This window comes from Amblyomma mixtum, chromosome 5 (assembly GCF_055824585.1).
Source record: "Amblyomma mixtum isolate Tamu chromosome 5, ASM5582458v1, whole genome shotgun sequence".
Classification (NCBI taxonomy): Eukaryota; Metazoa; Arthropoda; class Arachnida; order Ixodida; family Ixodidae; genus Amblyomma; species Amblyomma mixtum.
Window position 1 is genome coordinate 115,624,339 of NC_143016.1, and position 19,533 is coordinate 115,643,871.

At 45.6% G+C, this 19,533-nt stretch overlaps 1 pseudogene; it reads left to right on the forward strand.

The window, feature by feature from the left end:
• Positions 1–1,187: 1,187 nt before the first annotated feature.
• The window catches only part of LOC149343414 (uncharacterized), a 61,211-nt pseudogene continuing 42,865 nt past the window's right edge, over positions 1,188–19,533 (forward strand).

The following is a 19,533-nucleotide window of genomic DNA, read 5'->3' on the forward strand; positions in this document are numbered from 1 at the left end:
CAGTATGGCCGCAAGCACCTCCGCCTGACTTTTCCGGTGGTTGATCTTGTCCTGAAGCGCAACCACGTTCTTAGCGATGCGAGCAAGGGGTTCTCAGCCTCGCTCGCTCCTAAGTCGCTTGGTCAGTACCGAGTGGTCACTGTCTGGTCTCCACTCGCGTACCTTCTGGAGGATCCCCTTACGGGAAAAAACCAGCCGTTCCCACATCGCAGACCTGAAGGCCTAAGCGTCACGGTCTGACGAGCTTGCGCTGGTATCCATTGGTATCAAAGGCAAGCGCAAAGGCACAACTGGTGCTGCGGAACGCAAGCGTACCGAGCACCGGACCAATCTGAGGCGACGGTCACCGGTGTGATTGATGCCGGACGGCGGACTTCCGCAACCGAAGGCACGCAGCCTCAGCTAGGTGGCGAGCTGTCTCGTCAGGCCCTACCCGGGTGAAGCACGGTGTGTTCCTTTTTTTTGTTGTTCTTTTTACAGCATGCACAGTTCCAGCCTTGTGTGTTTATCTATTTATTTATTTGTTTGTGTTAGTCCGCTTTTAGCCTCTTTCACTTCCTGTTTGTTTGTTCTGTTTTCTTTCCAACATTCCGGGGTGTACATAGTCAATATGACTTTGTGTTGGCGTTCAGTTTTTTTTTTACAAGGCTTGTACATAGGTAAACTTCAGCCCGCTCGTGCTTGCTCTTATCTTCTGGAAGCAATAGATTGGGTGTCGTTTGTACTGCGCGCCTTTTCTCATTTCCGTTCCGACTGTGGATGGTTGGCTCGTTAAGAAGCCGTGTCTCGCGGCGCCTGTTTTGTGCGGCCGGTGTGGAGTGGTTGGTTGGTGCGGTGTGGAGCGTGAAAAGTGTATCCTTTGACCCCAGCCACGGCGCCTTGCGACGCTTCTGATGAGCGGGCCTTTGTCGCTGATCGATGTCCGCTTCTGTGCTGGTGTTTGTGGTGAGGTGCGCGTGCCCAAGATCAAAGGCAGCGCTGATGAGGGGGGAAGAGGAGGACAGCGCCCCTTTCCTGCTGGGGTTCCCGCTGCTGCGTCGAGAAATCGTCTCAACGAGTCGAAGATGGCACCATCGCAGGAGGTAAGCGGGGCGCTGAGCGGTGGGGCGACGGCGTCACAGGCGAAGAAGAGGCGACCAAATATCCGTCGACTTCGACAGGGGCGTCCGGCACTGCCGGTTACCGGAATGGCGTCGCCGTCCAAGGCCAGTCCGGCCCCCAAAAGATGCAGCGTGGCCGTTTGGACGTGCCAGGAAGACCGGGAGCCGCCGCTGACCTTTTTCAGCGATGCCCCTTGGAAGGGCCAGCGCCGCGTAAAGACCAGGACACCACTGGACTGCGTGCCACCGCCGTTCCGCGGCCACACGGTGAGGGAACACCACCAGGCGGCAGCGGGAGCACGCCTACCAGTGCCCGACGGCGTGGGTTACTGAGACATGGGCCGGGTGGCCGTGTATTTTCCGGCGCACTGCACAGGGCGTGTGCACCGGCGCGAACTGGAGCGGCGAGCGAAGGCGGAGAAGGCGGAGCAACAGGTTGAGAGGAGCGGTGCCGTTGGAGGCCGGAGCCTGGCGGAGCTGCCGGCGGCGGGTGAACTCCAACTCCTAGACCGCGAGCTCGCGCAGCTTTGCCGCCGGCGCGCGGAGGCCAACCCGGAGTTCGCGGCGCTCTTGAGAGAATGCTGGATTTTCATGAACTCGTTGAGGACATGGGACCGCCGTCATCGACTGTAGGTCCGCCTGGTCACCCTGAAGGAAGTGAGGAACCGAACGGCCTACGAGTAGGCCGCGCCATCGAACTTTGGAACGGACTCCCTAACGTGCTGTTGCATGCACCGCGCATTGTACTGTATATATGTATATAATCTGCATGCTGTTTAGTTTCTTGAAGCGTATGCCTGTGTTTGTTTGTTTGCCTTGTTTTACTTTGTTTGTGTGTGTGTTCGTGTTTTTTTTATGGCTGCAACTTAAGTGTTGCTAATTTTGTTTTGTGTATTGATTTCCTTATTTTCCGCGTGCTTTCGCCGACGGGTAGAAGGGAATTTAAGGAAAGGGGATGTGGGAATCCTGGCTTCCCGCCGTTGCCTTTGCGCGGCAGTTGCCGGCTTCCCACGTTGTTTCTCCTCTTTCCCTTGCTCCCGCCTCAGGCGATGGAGAGGCGGCTAAGTGACTAATCACTGTCATTTGGCCACAGCTCCGCCCCGGCTCCCCAAGTGCCTTTGCCATTGGCGCCTTTTGGCGGGAATTCGGGACCCGCTTTAGCGGCCGCGCGCCGCGCGACCGTCCGAGCGGGGCCCAGAGAGAGATCCCTCCGAGACAGCGTAAGGTGCGTACGCCTGCTTGTCCGTTCCTCCCTTTGCCGTTCGGACCAGTGCATACTCGAGCTCGCCAGCACGGGTCCTCTGACCTGTAGCGGCTCGAGCCTGTATAGCGGGGTCCAGCGACCTCCGACAGGCGCACCTTGCGTTGATTGCCCACTCTCTCTCCAACCGGCCCAACGGTCGACACAAGAGAGAGATCACAGCACTGCCGCGGGCACATTCTCCTGCAGCGGCGTGCTATCGGCGCGCATTGCTCTGGTCGCTTCGTGCGCGCAGCGGAGCCTTGCTCCTCGCGCGACCCAGGACGGGGTGGCGGTTGAATGTGTGTGTACCAGCTGGAGGACGACGTGAATAAACGTCTCCTTTGTGAACTTGGAGGCCTATTTCTTTGCGGTGAATCGCTCTCCTCCCTGAGGAGGTTGCGTGCGCCGCAGCGGTGTCCCAGGGAGTGTGTGGTGACTGCTGATCGGGGCCATTGGCTCGCGCGAAGCCCGAACCCGCGGTTGTTGGTGACCTGTGCCCACTCAGAAACCCACAACATGGCGATCGTACATTTATTATACTGACTCCGCTTTGGTTCGCTTAGTGACGGTCACTGTGGAGTCTTCACTTTTGCTTTCGATATAACTTCATACGTTATAGCGCCCTTCCTCATTGCCGATGAATGTGTTCGGCTGTTTTCAGTGGCACGCCGCATGCAGCGTTTATAATAAGCGAGTAATTACTCATTGGCATCCACCCAAGCGCAGCCATACGGCTACAAAGGAAAGCTATACAGCTTTCTCTGAAACTTCGTAGTTAAAGAAAAATTCGTCCTGGTCCGGGGTTCGAACCCGGGACCACCGCTACACCGGAGCAGTCGCTCTACCAATTGAGCTAACCGGGACGGCAAGTTTATGGTAGGGCCAGAGGGAATTGATCAGTAACTCGAAGTGGGAAGTGTGTTGGTCAAATGTTTAGGGGAATCCCCCAAGGTGGAGTAGATTTGTAATAAGATTTGTAATTTTTCTTTAACTACGAAGTTTCAGAGAAAGCTGTATAGCTTTCCTTTGTAGCCGTATGGCTGTGCTTGGGTGGATGCCAATGAGTAATTACTCCCTTATTACAAATCTACTCCACCTTGGGGGATTCCCCTAAACATTTGACCAACAGACTTCCCACTTCGAGTTACTTATCAATTCGCTCTCGCCCTACCATAAGCTTGCCGTCCCGGTTAGCTCAATTGGTAGAGCGACTGCTCCGGTGTAGCGGTGGTCCCGGGTTCAAACCCCGGACCAGAACGAATTTTTCTTGAAGTACGAAGTTTCTCAGAAAGCTGTATCGCTTTCCTTTGTAGCCGTATGGCTGCGCTTGGGTGGAGGCCAATGAGTAATTACTCCCTTATTACAAATCTACTCCACCTAGGGGGATTCCCCTAAACATTTGACCAATGCAGCGTTTATACGTGCGCGCTTGTGACTCAGTTGTTTCCGTTCTTTTACTATAGTATTGGTACTGAACTACATTTTGAGTTACACTATTCGCAGCCGATCAGATTTTGAAACAGCGACGTTAGCGCACAACTTTTCCTTGAGAACAGCATCTTTAGCTTTATACCAGGAAAAACGCGGAGCCCAGTGGCTTTTGTGAGAAATGAATGTTTAAAATTTATGCGCCCTAGAAGAGGAGGAGGAGGAATAGGAGGAAAGGCAGGGAGGTTAGCCGAAGAAAAATCGGTTTGCTACCCTACACGGGGGAAAGGTTTTGAGGGAATAAAAAAAACGAGAAAAGAGATTAACAGAAAATTGAAGTCATGTGGAAAGTCAGCGTTCGTTAAAGTGACAACCTATCGTTCAGGCCAGAACGCAAGAAGCGGAGCAGTGCCTTGGAGGCCTTCATCGCTTTCTATTGCCGCGGCCAGTGGCCGAGAATCTTCATTTCGGTCAGTGGGCGTGGATCCAGACGCTATAGCGCATGGCTGAGAGACTGCCTTTCGGCGCTGTATGCAGGGCAGTCGCTAAGAATGTGGGATATATGCTCGTCATACCCGCGGATGGCACATGCTGGGCTATCGGCCATTCCCATTAAGTAGGAGTAGCGGTTGGTGAAAGCTGCACCAATCCACAGGCGACACAGTAGAGTTTTTTCACGTCGTGGTGGGCCGGATGGAAGTCGGAGCGTCAGATCTCGGTCCAAGGATTTTAAAGTGAGTTGGAAAATTGGCCGGAATTCGACGCCGCAACCGTGATGTCCCACGCAAGTACGCCAAGCTTGCCCGTGCGTCTGATCTCGAAAGGGGGATCAATACAATATCGCCATCCTGGGGCGATATGCTGGAAGGCCCGAGTTTTCTGAAACTCGTAATCATCCCGAGCTCTGGCGACGCCCTCAGATGAGTGAACTAATGGTAGCAAGACAAAATCCAACCCTCGTCACGCCTCCAGCTTCATTGAGTTATCTGGATATATTCCCTGCTTTATCATCACACCGGCGCCACCTCATGGGCTTTTTGGGCGGTCTGCAAAGAACGGGTCACGTGAGCCAACCGCCGGTGCACTTTTCATTTGTGTGTCGCTCCACCAAGTGCAGTGCGTGTGCAATTCGACAAACCAGGCTTGTTGAATTTTATAATGCACTTGTACACCTTTATAAGCATTTTATAATCTGCAAGATTTGGATTTAAAGCACTTTAGAGTGATTCATGCATTATTAAATTTTGCTTTTTACCGCGAGGGAAGTGCGTTTTTCATCCCATTGCTGGAACTTTCCATTTTTAGTTTTTATTTGCTGAAAAGACCTTGCAATTGACACTAGTTCTCACATGAGGTGAATGGAATGTCTGGCAAGCATGTACATAATGAGAGATAAGCTCCACAGCATCGCCTAAATCGGGCGCACTCTCTTGCTCCAAAAGAAGGCACGCACCATTCCTGACGAGTGTGATGGCTTTCCCTCTGTGCAAGCTTCCTGCACGCTTAAACCAGACAGTATTACGGTTCTGCTCTTCTAAGGGTTTTGGGGTACTTCTGTTATCTCCACTTTTATATTACAACAATTTTTGCAATAGCAAGTGAACTTTAAGCCGAAATGTTTGAACTGAAACGAAGGGTAAACTATCGTCTTGCACTTATCCCATTTTTCTCCAGAAGCAATCGGTGTAGACTTAAGTCGATATGTGTGGTTTTGACAGTTCCAGATTATTGGCACTGAATGTTGATTCCTTCCAAGACAGAAACACCAAAACATGTCAGTCCGCATGCGCATTTATTTTATATGACACTTGACGCGCAATTTTTTTTTTGCTCCTCCACGATTGCCTTTTGTAGTGTCATTCTTGTTTTGTTTGCTGGACAGAGGTTATCTGAGTACGGAGTCAGTAAATACTGCCATATTTCAATATGTTCATACGAACTGGAGGTAGCGAGAAAAAACCCTCTAATAACACTCCGTTTAAAGGGACTCATCACCGAAGTAACAAGAACAGCTTAGAAACCGCTCGAGAAATCAATATGCTGACGACTAGGTGAATGTATGTACACTTAAAACGAAAACAGGCAAAAAAAAGTATTTAACGTCACTGCGGGCGCCTTGAGTACGAAGTATTGAGCTCAAGGACAGTTTTTTTCAGGTGGATAAAACCGCTACGTACCCGAAAGCGCGAGTAGGGTGACCACTGATTCAGGGAGCCATGTATAAGCGTCTTCAACTTTTCTGTCAGTGCCAATTTACCTAATGTACGCTGGCGGTCTACGGTGCAATGCCGGTTGTCTGTTGGAATGTTGATAGCGCCCATGCGTATAGGTCTAGTACCGTGCTTCTGCCAGGAATTTGTCGACGCCAATGCATGTAGCTCACATCTCTCTGTCGCTACCTGCACACAGCTTAAAGAGCGATTATTTTGATAGTATTGCTAGTTGATGAAAAAGAAGATGTGCAATGTACAGCGCGCCAGTATGTCGAGTTTAGCCTTTTCGGCATTGGATTTTTCATTTTGGTCGTAGATAATTTTGCTCCGTGTTTTTACAATGCCCAAGGCCCCATAACGACGCAGTAAAAAATTTAAGCTGGGTGTGCAAAGATTATTTTATTTACAGGTATGGTATAAAATCGGACATCAAGGCTCAATGGGTGTAAATTCGAGAATGGGAACGTTTTGTTTACAGCGATAGACGACAAAGAATTGAACGAAAAACTTTCTTATCTCGCAGTGTGGAGACCTCCAAAGAAGCTTTTTTTTTTCTTTGTAAAGGATAGATGGATCTTGCAGTTGCCACTTGAAGCCGCAACATTACTTCTTCAGAGCCTCCTCAATTTACTATTCCAGATACTAAAATACTATCAAGAGAAAAGAGGTTAGGTCTCTGCCCTACTGAAGCCGCGACGTACAGAAGTGTAGTGTTGCAGGATATTGCACGAGATTCTGCGACGTTCGTCGAAGCTTGGTTGGTTGGTTTGTGGGGTTTAACGTCCCAAAGCGACTAAGGCTATGAGAGACGCCGTAGCGGAGGGCTTCGGAAATTTCGATCACCTGGGGTTCTTTATCGTGCACTGATATCGCACAGTACACGGGTCTCTAGAATTTCTCCTCTAAAGAAATTCTAGCCGCCGCGGCCGGGATCGATCCCGCGTCTTTTGGGTCAGCAGCCGAGCACTATAACCGCTGAGCCACCGCGGCGGCGTTCATCGAAGCTGTGTGCTTTGCATAATGGTTGCGCTAAGCTGTGCGACTATCTACCACCGCACCTTTAGACTTCAGATGTTATAAAACATTAGGAATGCTTAATGCAATGTTTTGGCTATAAGCTTCCATAAAGGGTGATGGTGTGGACAAAAATTTTGAAAAATAGAAGATAACTTGAATTGGGCAATAAGTTTTGCTTCCAACATTTCACATCACTCTTCATTCTCTTTTTCCCTAGAATTCAAGCTCCATATTACAAAAAAGCGCGATATGCTAACTGAAGTAGGAATTTGAGTGCATCATCTATCTCTCTCTCCGTACATTTCAAACGGCACCCGACGCCGATAAGGACTCCGATTTCAATCTGGTTTACAGTTTTAAAGGTATATGCTATTATTACAAAATCCTCGCACCAGATTCTTCCCGCTCTGCGCAAAGGGCTGGGGAGGGCCAACGAGCGGGTACTCCTGTGCGTGCTCATTAACACCATGCTGTTACCGGCAACTCTAAAGCATTTCGATCCTCAATTCGACGCGCGGTGCTCGCACTGTGCGGAAGTGCCTGACTCTCACCACATGATGTGGGCCTGTCAACAGATCCCATCCCTTTCCCCTATCCCATACCCAACCCGCAAGGACTGTGATGCGACCCTCTCCGGCTGCTGAACCTCGCGGCACAACGGGATTTAACGCAGCGCGCCCGGACGGCTGCAACCGCCAATGGGGTGCCTTACTAGGCATACCACCTAGTGGTTGTAAGGGCGTGACCCTTCAGGTCACGGTCCACAACACCTCTCGATATGATTATAGAAATTTTTCACCACCACCGCCTCGGAAGCCACTTTGCAAGCACATTCTGATGTGCTTTGTTTGCTGCACAATTTCGTCGTTACCAGTTGCTGTATGGTGTTTTTTGTCAATAAGTGACAAATGTTAAATTTTAGAGGGCAATAAAATGTACTTGTCGAGCTGAATCGCGCCTTTCATGACAAAAGCGACGTTGTGTCGCAGATTCCAAATGAATTGCGTATGTATTAGCTGAAATTGATTTTGTTTATGGTTTTTGGGGGTCCCAAAGCGACTCATGCTATGAGGGGCTCCGTTGTGAAGGGCACCGCAAATTTAGACCACCTGGGGCTCTTTAACTTGCACTGAATCGCACAGTACACAGGCCTTTAGAATTTCGTCTTCATCGAAATTTGATCGGCGCGGCCGGGATGGAACCTGTGTCTTCCGGGTCAGCAGCTGAGTGCCATATCCCCTGAGCCACCGCGGCGGCCGAAATTGATTTGGTGCTCTTAGTAATGCTGCCGACTGTGGAGCATGTAAGGAACAGAGAATAATAAGTTACGACAATGCTCGATAGAGGGCAAACAATTCTTGCATATTGCGATCGAACCATTGGCTGCGCTGTTGACCACAGTCGTCACCTTGCGGCACTGCGGCGCACCCAGCTCAGAGTGGACGCCCCCTGATGTCGTCTGCTAGCCAGGAGTGTTTATGAGCTCGCGTATGGCACGAATTCCTGGAGACTTGTTCGCTTCGCAGTTTCAATGCAGTTTCAAATCTAAACTGCTTTTTTCGAGAGAAATCTGAACACGCTATCATCTTACGCTGCAGTGAAGGAAATAATTGTCCGCATCGAGAGTGCCATGCTGGATGATGACTTCCTCCACCCATCTTCAACACTTCAACTTCTTTAACATGGTGCGTTTGAAACACAGTGACAATGGCGTTATGTGCCGTGTAAAAAGAAAAGAAACAGGCCGCTATGAGCCTCACAACTGAATGCAGCCGCCCAGCGGTTTCATATTCCTGCACGCAGCCATGCGTAATGCAATCCGAACAAACAATTTTGTTCCCACAACTAGATCAACTTGTTTCAGTATTCCCTTTTCGCTACGTTGATCGCTTTTGAAAGGCACATGTAAAGCGTTTCCGGCCAAGCCGACATATAACGGCGACAGATATAAAGAACACCTGCTTATTACGAACGCGTGCGATGCTACCGTCAAAATATGCGTGAGCAAAATGTCAATTCGTTTCGATACAATTAACAACTTCTGTCTCTCCACTCGGTTATAGCAAACGAGCAGGCGCCGTAAAATCTGCCTAAAATTAAGAGGCCCTCGCGGCACCACTGCAATAAACGCAAATAACAAATGGAAATGCAATAAACGGGTGGCAATGAAACAGTAAGTAACGGCCATTATAAGTATGCGCCGATTGCCTGCGATGGTTATGGTTGCCTGCGCGTTCGCCGGCTGGGCAAAGCATCCACAGAGGAAGAGGGAGCGCGGTGGCCGATAAAGGAGCATTTTCTAAATCGAAGCTACTGCCCATGGTCACGGACGAAATAAAAGTAGCGATAATAATTTTGAATGCCTTGGCGCCCACGCTGGTCACGTGTCATATGTTACTTGCCCAGTCAGCTCCATCTTTTGCGCTGCTACCACGTGCAGGAAGCGTCTAAGAGCGGACAGTGCAGCTGATACATTCTGTGCTACGAGCGCCGAGCTACTTTCGTTGCTGCACGTGCCTATGAACTATAGATGTAGCTCTCGAAACCACACGTGAATAGACGCATATCGCAACAAATCGTTGATACATAGCCGGCCAGGTGCTCCCTCTGATTTCCGCGTTCTTGCGGACAACATGGCTCAGCCACGTGCTCTGGCGGAGCCACTGAACGCCAAACACGAGCATTCCCGTACCGCTAGGAATCTGATTAATGTAACCATAATTTGCCATGAATGCTTCAATCATCATCATCGGACTGACTACATCCAATGCCGGTCAAAGGTATCCCCCATGTCTTTCCAATTAACCCTCTATTTTGCCAACTGCGGCCACCGGGCGCGCGCATACTTCTTAATCTCATCGGCCCACCTAACTTTCTGCCGTCCCCTGCTACGCTTTCGTTCTCATGGAATCCAGTCTTTTACTGTTATGGACCATCGGTTATCTTGCATTCACATTGCATACCCTGCTTAAGCCCATTTCTGTCTCTTGGTTTCCACAGGACGTCGTTAACTCGCAATTGTTCCCTCCCACTCTCGGCCCTCTTCTCGTCTCTTAACGTTACACCTCTCATTTTCCTTTCCATAGCTTGGTCGTTGCGTTTCGTTGTCCTTAAGTTGAAACCTTTTCGTTAGCTTCCACGTTTCTGTCCCATAGTTGAGTCAGGTAACGACACGTACAAACAGTGCCGCAGTGCTGTACAGACCGCCATGCGGGAGCAAAATCCAGTTCTTTTCTTTTCTTGAGGACCTGTTGACGTATCTGAATAACTCCGGCAAAGCGTTTGCAATTCTAGGTGACATGAATATAGATATGTTGATCGACGACACGTGTTCAAGGCAGCTTAACCTCTTAATAAACTCTTACGCATGTTCAAACGCTATCACTATACCCACACGTAACACCCAGCATAGTTCCACTCTGATAGACTTGTGTATCACAAATGTACATCCCCCAAACTCGTCAGCCGGCGTTATGTCTGTAGACATTAGTGACCATTTACCAATTTTTTTCTTCATACCGCACCATAATAGCATAAGTAGAAGGAGTGTTTATTATTACCGCCGCATAAATTCAAGTTCACTGGAACATTTTCGCATCCTTATTGAAAATATCAATTGGGTATCGGTAATAAATGAGTCAAACCCAAATGATGCTTGCAATAAATTTTTTAGTTATTTTATTACGTGCTACGAAAGAGCTTTCCCTGTGCAAACAACTGCTAGCCAGCATAAAAAAGTAAGGAAACCATGGATAAATGTCACACTGTACAGGAAAATACAAGAGAGGAATAAAATGTTCCATTCATTTATAAAGAGTCGCGATGCGAGTGAACTTGTTCGGTACAAGAAATTTCGCAATAAGGTTAATACGGAAATAAAAACGGCCAAACTTAAATACTATGAAGAACTATTTACGCGTATTTTTAATGATCCCAGAAAAATTTGGCATGAAGTGAGAAACTTAACTGGTAAAAATGGGCAGGAACACACGTTGAGTGTTACTCAAAATGACCATAGTCTGAATGTCAAAGATTCATTGGTAGCGCTGAATGAACATTTTATCAGTTGTGGAAATTATGTTTGCAGTCTCCATCAGCCTACTCTTTCTACTGTCCCGCCAAGTGAAAGCGTGGTAAACTCGCTTATATTGTCCCCTACCTCTCCTCATGAAGTCAGCAAAATTATTGATAAACTAAAGAATGATTCTGCCCCTGGTTTTGATGATATCAAAGCTGTCCCCATCAAACATGTATCCGACATTATTTCACCAGTCTTAACTCACATTATCAATTGTATGCTTGAGACGGGAATATTTCCCGAAAGCCTTAAGATAGCTAGAGTATGTCCTATTCATAAAGGTGGGAATGATAGTTCAGTAAATAACTTCAGGCCCATATCTGTCCTTCCAATTTTTTCAAAAGTGTTCGAAACTATCATAAATTTAAGATTAATAAGCTTCATAGATAAATACAGTATAATGAGCGATGCTCAGTACGGTTTCCAGAAGAACAAATCATGTGAACTCGCACTACTCAACGTTAAGCAAGAAATAATAAAGAACATCGAAAATCGTTTATACACAATAGGCTTATTTCTAGATCTTCGTAAAGCATTCGACTCCGTTAATCATGACATTCTTTTATGTAAACTGCAGAGGTATGGAATACGGGGGAATGCGCACAAACTCTTAGAGAGCTACATGACCAAACGGTATCAATATGTGTCTTTCAATAAACTGTCCTCGCCACGATCAGTAATTGTAAATGGTATTCCTCAAGGGTCGATACTGGGGCCTTTGTTATTTAATCTGTACATAAATGATCTTCCATTAATACCTTCTTCCCCTCGAATAGTCATGTATGCAGATGACACAAACCTATTCTTTTCAAATGCGTCACTGCCTCACTTAGAAAAAACAGTAAATGATTACTTAGACAACCTCTCTTACTGGTTGGACACAAATAAGTTACAGTTAAATGTAAGTAAAACCAAATATGTGATATTTAAACCTATAAATAAACAGTCTTTTGCAAATATTGTAATATTATTTCGCAACACACGACTGCATGAGGTGACAGTTCAAAAGTTCTTAGGCGTATGGTTTCAAAATGATATGTCCTGGAATACGCATGTGAATAAATTAGCTGCAGAGTTAGGAAAAACCGTGGGCTGTATGTATAAAATTGGTAAGCTCATTCCTTTGTGGTTGAAGAAAACATTGTATTCCTCTCTTTTCCTCTCCAAGTTATCATACTGTAGTCTAGTGTGGGGTACTACTACAGCTCATAACTATAACAAACTAACGATCCTCCAAAAAAAGGTGTTGCGAATATTTGAAAATTATCAAGGAAAACCATCTGATCTTCCAACAGACAAGCTATTTATTAAACATGAAATGCTTCCAGCTGCGCAAATATATTATTTCAAGTTATTACAATACATAAAAAACAATAAATTGTACCTCGCTGAAGCAAACTTCCAAGAATCAAAATACACCTTACGTAAACACACAAGAAGAATACCGCTCACTAGGACCAATTATGGCAGACAGATCTTACATTTCCAAGTTCCTTATTTGCTAAATTTCATAGGAGAAGAAATTAATTTCCAAAAACCGGAGTTTAAGAAATATGTCAAATGGTATTTGTTAAAAAAACCCATTTCTTTTCTTCAATAAGACATTGTTTGTATTAATTAATTTTTGGTGTAATCAAGGTGTATATATATTATCACAGTACGGTGTGCTAAGTGTCTGTAATCTATGTGTGCGTGTGTTTGCAATTACATGAGTTTTGCAGAGTGCCGAGATGTGCATCTAGCGTTTCTTTTTTCCCTTAAATTCTACTAAGTGTTGTCTAATTCCATATTTATATGTTCACTCTTATATGTTGAAATATTTATATGTTCAAATGTGTTTTTGTAATTGAGAACTGTTTCCCTGTCTATCTTTTCTTTGTGCACTGAAATGCCGAATTGTGTTACCTGGGGCAGGAGCCTCTGTCAGGCTATGAGCCTTTAGCTCCTGCTCCTTTTTTCTCTGTTGTGAGAAAATGAAATAAATAAAGAAAGAAAGAATAGTTACATCCCGGGCTTAAAATTCATTGTTGGCAGCAGGGGCCTTAGCGAGGAAAACATGGCTGCCCTCGAGAGCCTGAAAAGAGCCGCGGCTAGGTCTGCTTTGAAAAGGTAGACGTGCATAACGCAATTTTTTTTAAACAAATAGACACCACTATTGTCGCACTTGATATTTTCGGTTGTAGGGAAAGACCAGTTTCCACGAACATCACATATAACTAATAAAATCCGCTGGATCGTCAGGTTCGTTGTAAGTGGACTCGACTGTATATATTCTTTTTTTTTGTTAAACTTGAAGCCTACGTCGCATCGGTCACATCGCTGCAGCGAGAAACTTTCGCCTTGCGAAAAGTTTGACTATTCACATCGCATCTAGCACTTAAATGTAACCGCAAATTTGCATTGTGAAACTAAACTACTGTACGTCGTTGTGAGCCTAGTATGGCTGCTATCAGACTAAGTGTAAGTGCTCTCGCCCTCGCAAGCCCACCCTTCCTATCAAACGCAAATTTAGAGTCGAATATACGCAACTTGTGCGATACGCAAGTCTCTGGCGCGGATTATCTTATAGCCCTGAAAATCATACGCATTTAATTATTCCGTTTCCCGAATTGCGGGGCGCTGTGTGCTTGGCGAAGATTTATAGATCAGTATAGTTCATGAATGCTAAGTAAATATTTTCTTCGGCACATCTAAATCAATGCAGTTATCACCCCGTCCCGCCTCATTCTTTATCGCTATCTGTCGGACCCTTCCTGTCCCAACTGCCCTTGTATCTATGCGGACCTGGCCCATTGCCTCTTCTATTGCCCGGCTGCTCAGCAGTCGGGTTCCTTCCCCCCACCCTCTCTATCGATCACCACCTCGCTCGACTGGCTTGGCGCTGAAGGGGAAGCAGAACAGCGACTTCTGGCCGCCCAGGTGGTCGACATGCTTGGCCTATAAATTATGGTGGAATAAAGGTCTTTTACTACTACTTTCGGAAGAGAACAACGCTATGGAAGGCCTATATTTGGTGCCTGTTCGGAAAACATGCTCAAAATTGTGTTTTGCAAGAGACCAGAATCACTCTGCGATAACTGCAATGTTAATGAAATCTTCATTCCCTGAAAACTCATCGCATAAACCTAATCGCTATAACGCGCACTCATATGCAGTAGCTTCGAAGCTATTAATTAATAGGTCGCACTTCAGTGTGATATATATAAAAAAATGTAGAAGCTCCTAAATATTTGTGATTATGTAATATTCTTGCCAAATGGCCAAATTTAGAGTCATTTTGGAGGACCGACGTTCGTGTTTGGAACCATGCACGCAGCGTCACACGATTAACGTCAGTTACATTGGATTCAGAAGCATTCGCTTTGGTTTGGGCGAACTCACTTCGCTCGGCTGAAACATTCTGCGGCAGTGGTAGCGATGGGCTAATCACGCTCAGCATGAACATCTGTTTTTGCAGTTGGTGGCCGGCGTTCATTTTGGAATCCTCGAGAGACTATCTTCGCGGCAGATTTACATCGCCGATTTCTGGCCATAAAGCCGACGCTGCCTTTTCAAAGTACCGTCAATTCCATTGTCAGTGACGCCGCCTGGTTCCAGAGACAACAAACTAGTATTTGCTGGGGTGCTTCAGGGCCGTGTACGGTGTTTTTCAGAAAGGCTCATCACATCACCAGTAGCAGCGATAAACTAAGGAAGCTCAGTAATCGTGAACATCTGTTTTGGGAGGTTGGTGCTTCTTCCTTTACGTTAGTTTGGTAAAATGCTTCGTCATCTTGCCGTCGTTGCTACTCCAAACTGTTCGCTGTGAAATTTTTTTTTCCAGGCTTCAGTTGTATATTGGTTGCAAGTGTAGGTTGTCAGTCATTGGAGGGAAAGCTGAGATTGATAAGTTGCTAGCAGACATGCGCAGAGAACTGCGTGCAGAAATGGCAGCATTCGTTTCTGTAGCGACACTTGTGAGGAGGTCAATGAAATAGGGAGCGATGTCAAGGCCCTTTGTAAAGGAAACACAAAAACTCACGGAACAAAATCAACAGCTAAAGGTCGAAAACCGAAGGCTTGAAAAACGCTTTAATGAGATCGAGTTGTGCCATCGGGGCCATAACTTCGAAGTTAATTGTGTTCCCGAAGAACACGACGCGGCTACCATTGTAAAAAAAAAATTGGTGAAGTTGTGGACGAAACCATTCATGGCGCAGATATTGATGTCTGCCACAGAGTGCCGACAATGAATGAAAGTGATAACAATATTGTCGTCCGGTTTGTAAGTCGTGCAAAGAGGAGTGCATAGCTTGCCAAGACCAAGAAGAAGGAAATTTGCGCAGCTGACCTAGATATCAGTGATTCAAGTGTCCCTGATTGCACAAATGAACATTTCATGAGGCAAAACGAAAAACTTTTTGGCGCTACTGTTGCAAAGAAACAAGTAACATGTGTATTTGTCTGGGCAATCAGGGGCAAAACTTTTCCGCGGAAGCATGAATCACCCGATATCATCCAAGTTGCTACAGAAGATAATATTGTTCTTATTGAGTGATTGCACGACAGTTTTTGCATTATCAAAATGAATTTTTATTCCATACGCCAAACATTGATTACCTCATAAGGTATATGTTGTTTGTTTCCAGCATAGAAATATAATGAGGCATCACTAAATAATTTTATTGTTTCAGTTGAACAAACGGATCTGTGTCCCATGTACCGAGTGCATGAAGCAAACACGGCGTATGAAACGTTCGTACAAATATTCGCAGATTGCTATAATTCTTTGTTTCCGCTTCAGAAACCAAACAACCGTAATAGGAAAATAAGGAAACCGTGAACTAATAACGCCCTATAAAAAGAATAACACATAAACAAAATATTTCAGAGGTTCTTTGCCACTAAAGAGGGCAAAATTTTTCCCGTGCTCATGAAATTTCAAACCAATTAAATGCGGATATAAAGAAGTCAAAGTTGAAGTATTATGAAACCATGTTTTCAAAAATAAAAAACAATCCTATGAAAATATTTAAACATGTAAAAGCCCATACAGGAGAAAGCCTGAAATCTACTCCAGTAGAAGAGAGGTTAGTAAACAACCATGATCTCAGCGGGAAGAGTTAGCAGATGAAATCAACAAGTACTTTATTAATGCAAGAATGTGCCTTCAATCCCCAACCGAAATTAAAACTCGGGTAGGCTGCCAGGCGAACACCTATAGCGCTAAGTGCCGTTACCTTGTTGGAAATCGGCAAACAGATACAGCAATTAAAGCTAAATGAAACATGTGGTTATGATGACATCCCGGTCCCAACTACTAAATACGTATGATCTCAAATAAATCCATATTATTCTATTTAATTAACATATCTCTGTCAAATGGAACGTTTCCAGACCAGCTTACAATAGCTAAAGCGGTAAGCGTAGACAAGGAAGGAACGCTAAATGATTTCTCTAATTATAGACCACTTTCAGTGTTGCCGGTTTTTTCGAAGGTGTATGAAGAGGCTGTAAATAATAGCTTGACCATGTTACTGCTAAAGTATAATTTAATATCAGCATCTCAACTCGGGTTTCATAAAAAGGGGACACCCGAAGGGGCCCTGCTTAAAGTAAAACATTTTTTATCAAAACATTTTGAAGCAAAAATGTATACGGTTCGAAGTTTTCTTGATCTAAGGAAGGCTTTTGATTTTGTAAACCAAGAAATTTTGTTCTACAAGCTTCATAGATATGGAATTAGAGGTTCCATGACTACAGCGCAAAGAACGGGACAAGAAGGACACAGGCAGAGACACAACACAGCGCTGACTTACAACTGAAATCTTTATTATCTGCCAGCCGGAATAAGTACCTAGCAGGCGGTTCTTTGCGCTGTAGTCATGGAATATCGGAACCAACTCGCCCAGCAACTTACCTTGTGGAATTAGAGGCTTTGCTTCAGACCTCATTAAAAGCTATTATTATTAAGATGCCAGTTTATAAACGTGAACGGAAAGCGCTCTGAAAACCTAGAAATAAAACAAGGTGTACCGCAGGATTCCACAGTAGGTCTACACTTTTTGTTATGCATAAATTATATCTCAGAGGTTAAGTATAGACCTCACATAACTCTCTGCTGACAACGCTAGTTTATTTTTTACATGTAAATATAAATATACAATGAACATAGAAAAAGCACCTAACCCTCAACTTTCTCAGCTGTCTACTTGAGTGCAGGACAATAGTCTGCAACTGAATAAGCGCCAAGCAAAATCTATACTTTGCAAGCCTGCTCACAAAACTGCTACAGAAAGCATTACACTTAATTTCCGAATGGAACGCATTGATCAGGTACCAGTACAGAAATTTTAGGTGTCTGGTTTAGTGAGAATTTATCTTAGACCCCGCCTATTAATCACCTTTTGACGGTTCTCTTCCGCGCTGTGGGCTGTATGAGCCGTATAGCTCCACTTATCCCTCTCTGATTGAAAAAAAAAACTCTATATGTCAAGTTATTTTACTGACGCCTACTTTATGCAATATTAGTATGTGCCACTACCAAGACAGGAAATTATGACAGGTTTCTCTTGCTGCAAAAACACGTTCTACGTCTCTTTGAAAACTATACAAGTAGAATAACGACTGCACAAATCATGGTAAGTACATCTCACCAGACTTCTTGGACGGGAGCAGAACCGACCGCTCTCCGTGTCGCCGTTGAGCCTATCAGTCAGCACAGTCACCAGCATTGGTATATCTTTACGGATTCCAAAACAGCCCTTCAAGGCTTACAAGCTGCTTTTAGTCGGAGAAGCCATGAATAACTGGTCGCAAAAATCTGAAAACTGCATCTCTTTGCCATTAATAAAGGGCGCTATATTATCTACTAATGGCTACCAGGACGCAGCAGGCAATCACTGCGAGGACGAGGTCGCGCGAACTGCCAAGCACGACGGCGATTGTGCGTCTCCTGAGTGCGGGATCTACTTGTGCAGGAGATCACGAAAACGTCGTGGAATTCCGGCCAGTTTTCGAAATCACGCATAGAACTCTTGGACCGTGACCTGCAGCACGACCTCAAGTAACTGTGGTGCGTTGCCTGTTGCTTGTAGGTTTCACCAACCATTACTCCATTCTAACAAGTACGGCTAATAGCCCTGGATGTGCCATCTGCGGGTGCGACGAGATCACAGGCCACATTATTTATGAAAGCCCCGCATACAGTGCCGGCAGGCTGTCTCTCTGCCGTAAGCTACAGTATCTAGATCCACGCCAGCTGAAGGAGATGATCGTCGACCACTCACCACGGCGACCGTCGGCAGGGAAAGCCTCCAGGGCACTGCTCCTCTTTTTGAGTACGTCCAGCCTGCAGAAAACGCTGTGATTTTACCGCTCGCTTCCTGACTCTGCATGCTACATTTATTTCCATGTTAATCCGTTTCCTCCTCATTATATCCTCATCCCTTTCCCCCAACCCACGGAAGCAAACCCGGCTAATTCATCCAGTTAGCCTTCCTGCCTTTCCCTCTCTTATTGCTCGTCCTCCTCCGTGGAATGAACATTGAACCATCAACGCTTTGGCATTGCTGCACGGAAGCAGTCTTACACACCCGAAAATTCTGTACAAAAGCATTTTAGAGCGGGCACAAAACGATGAACGCCATTTATTCATATAATATAAGATTTCACTCTAAAAATCAATATATCTGCTGAACGCCCGACGGCAGTGTTGAATTCTTTTTCTATTAACGCTGTAGCTGTCGTCAGGAGCGTTCCCCGCAGCTTTTCTATGGCAGTGTTAACTTTTCGATGCCATGGATGGAAACCCTGCGAGAGAAATGTTTTGCGACATACGAGTAGAATGGACTATTACCTTTAATATTTCCATAAGAGCATATTACTATTTTCCAATTTTGTAAATTTGTGAAGGAGTAAGTGAAGGAGACGGTAAAACTAAGAAGGCGGAAATTGCTTAACTCTAGGTATTCATTTTTATGCTGCCCGAAGTTTGCATTATTCTGTATGGACGCCACACAATTGCGTGAAAGAGGCTACCAGTGCTGGACGATTCATTCGATCACGGTTATAAGACCATCGAAAATTGTACGAGAAATCCATAAGTCCCGCATGCTATAATACCTCTCCTATGAGTCGTCAATACCGAGACACTATTCTTGAGAGAAATAGGCACGTGAAAAAATCAATAGCATCCGGATACACCGGGGTGAAGCAGCATTTGGTACGACACCATCAAGTTGTTTCTTTCTCTCTAGGAGGATGGGAGAGTACATGCTTAGAACTGAGATGCATTATTCAGAATCTGTCTTGAAAAATATCTTTGGAACGAAATGCCTTCAGCCAGCATTACGGAAGTTGCAGCTAGGGAAAATGTAATGCAATGATTTCCCAATCTGCGATTATACCTAGAGCGTTTCGATGCAACGCCCCCATTGGAAAACGACGGTATGTTGAGCAAACGAAAAGCCTAGG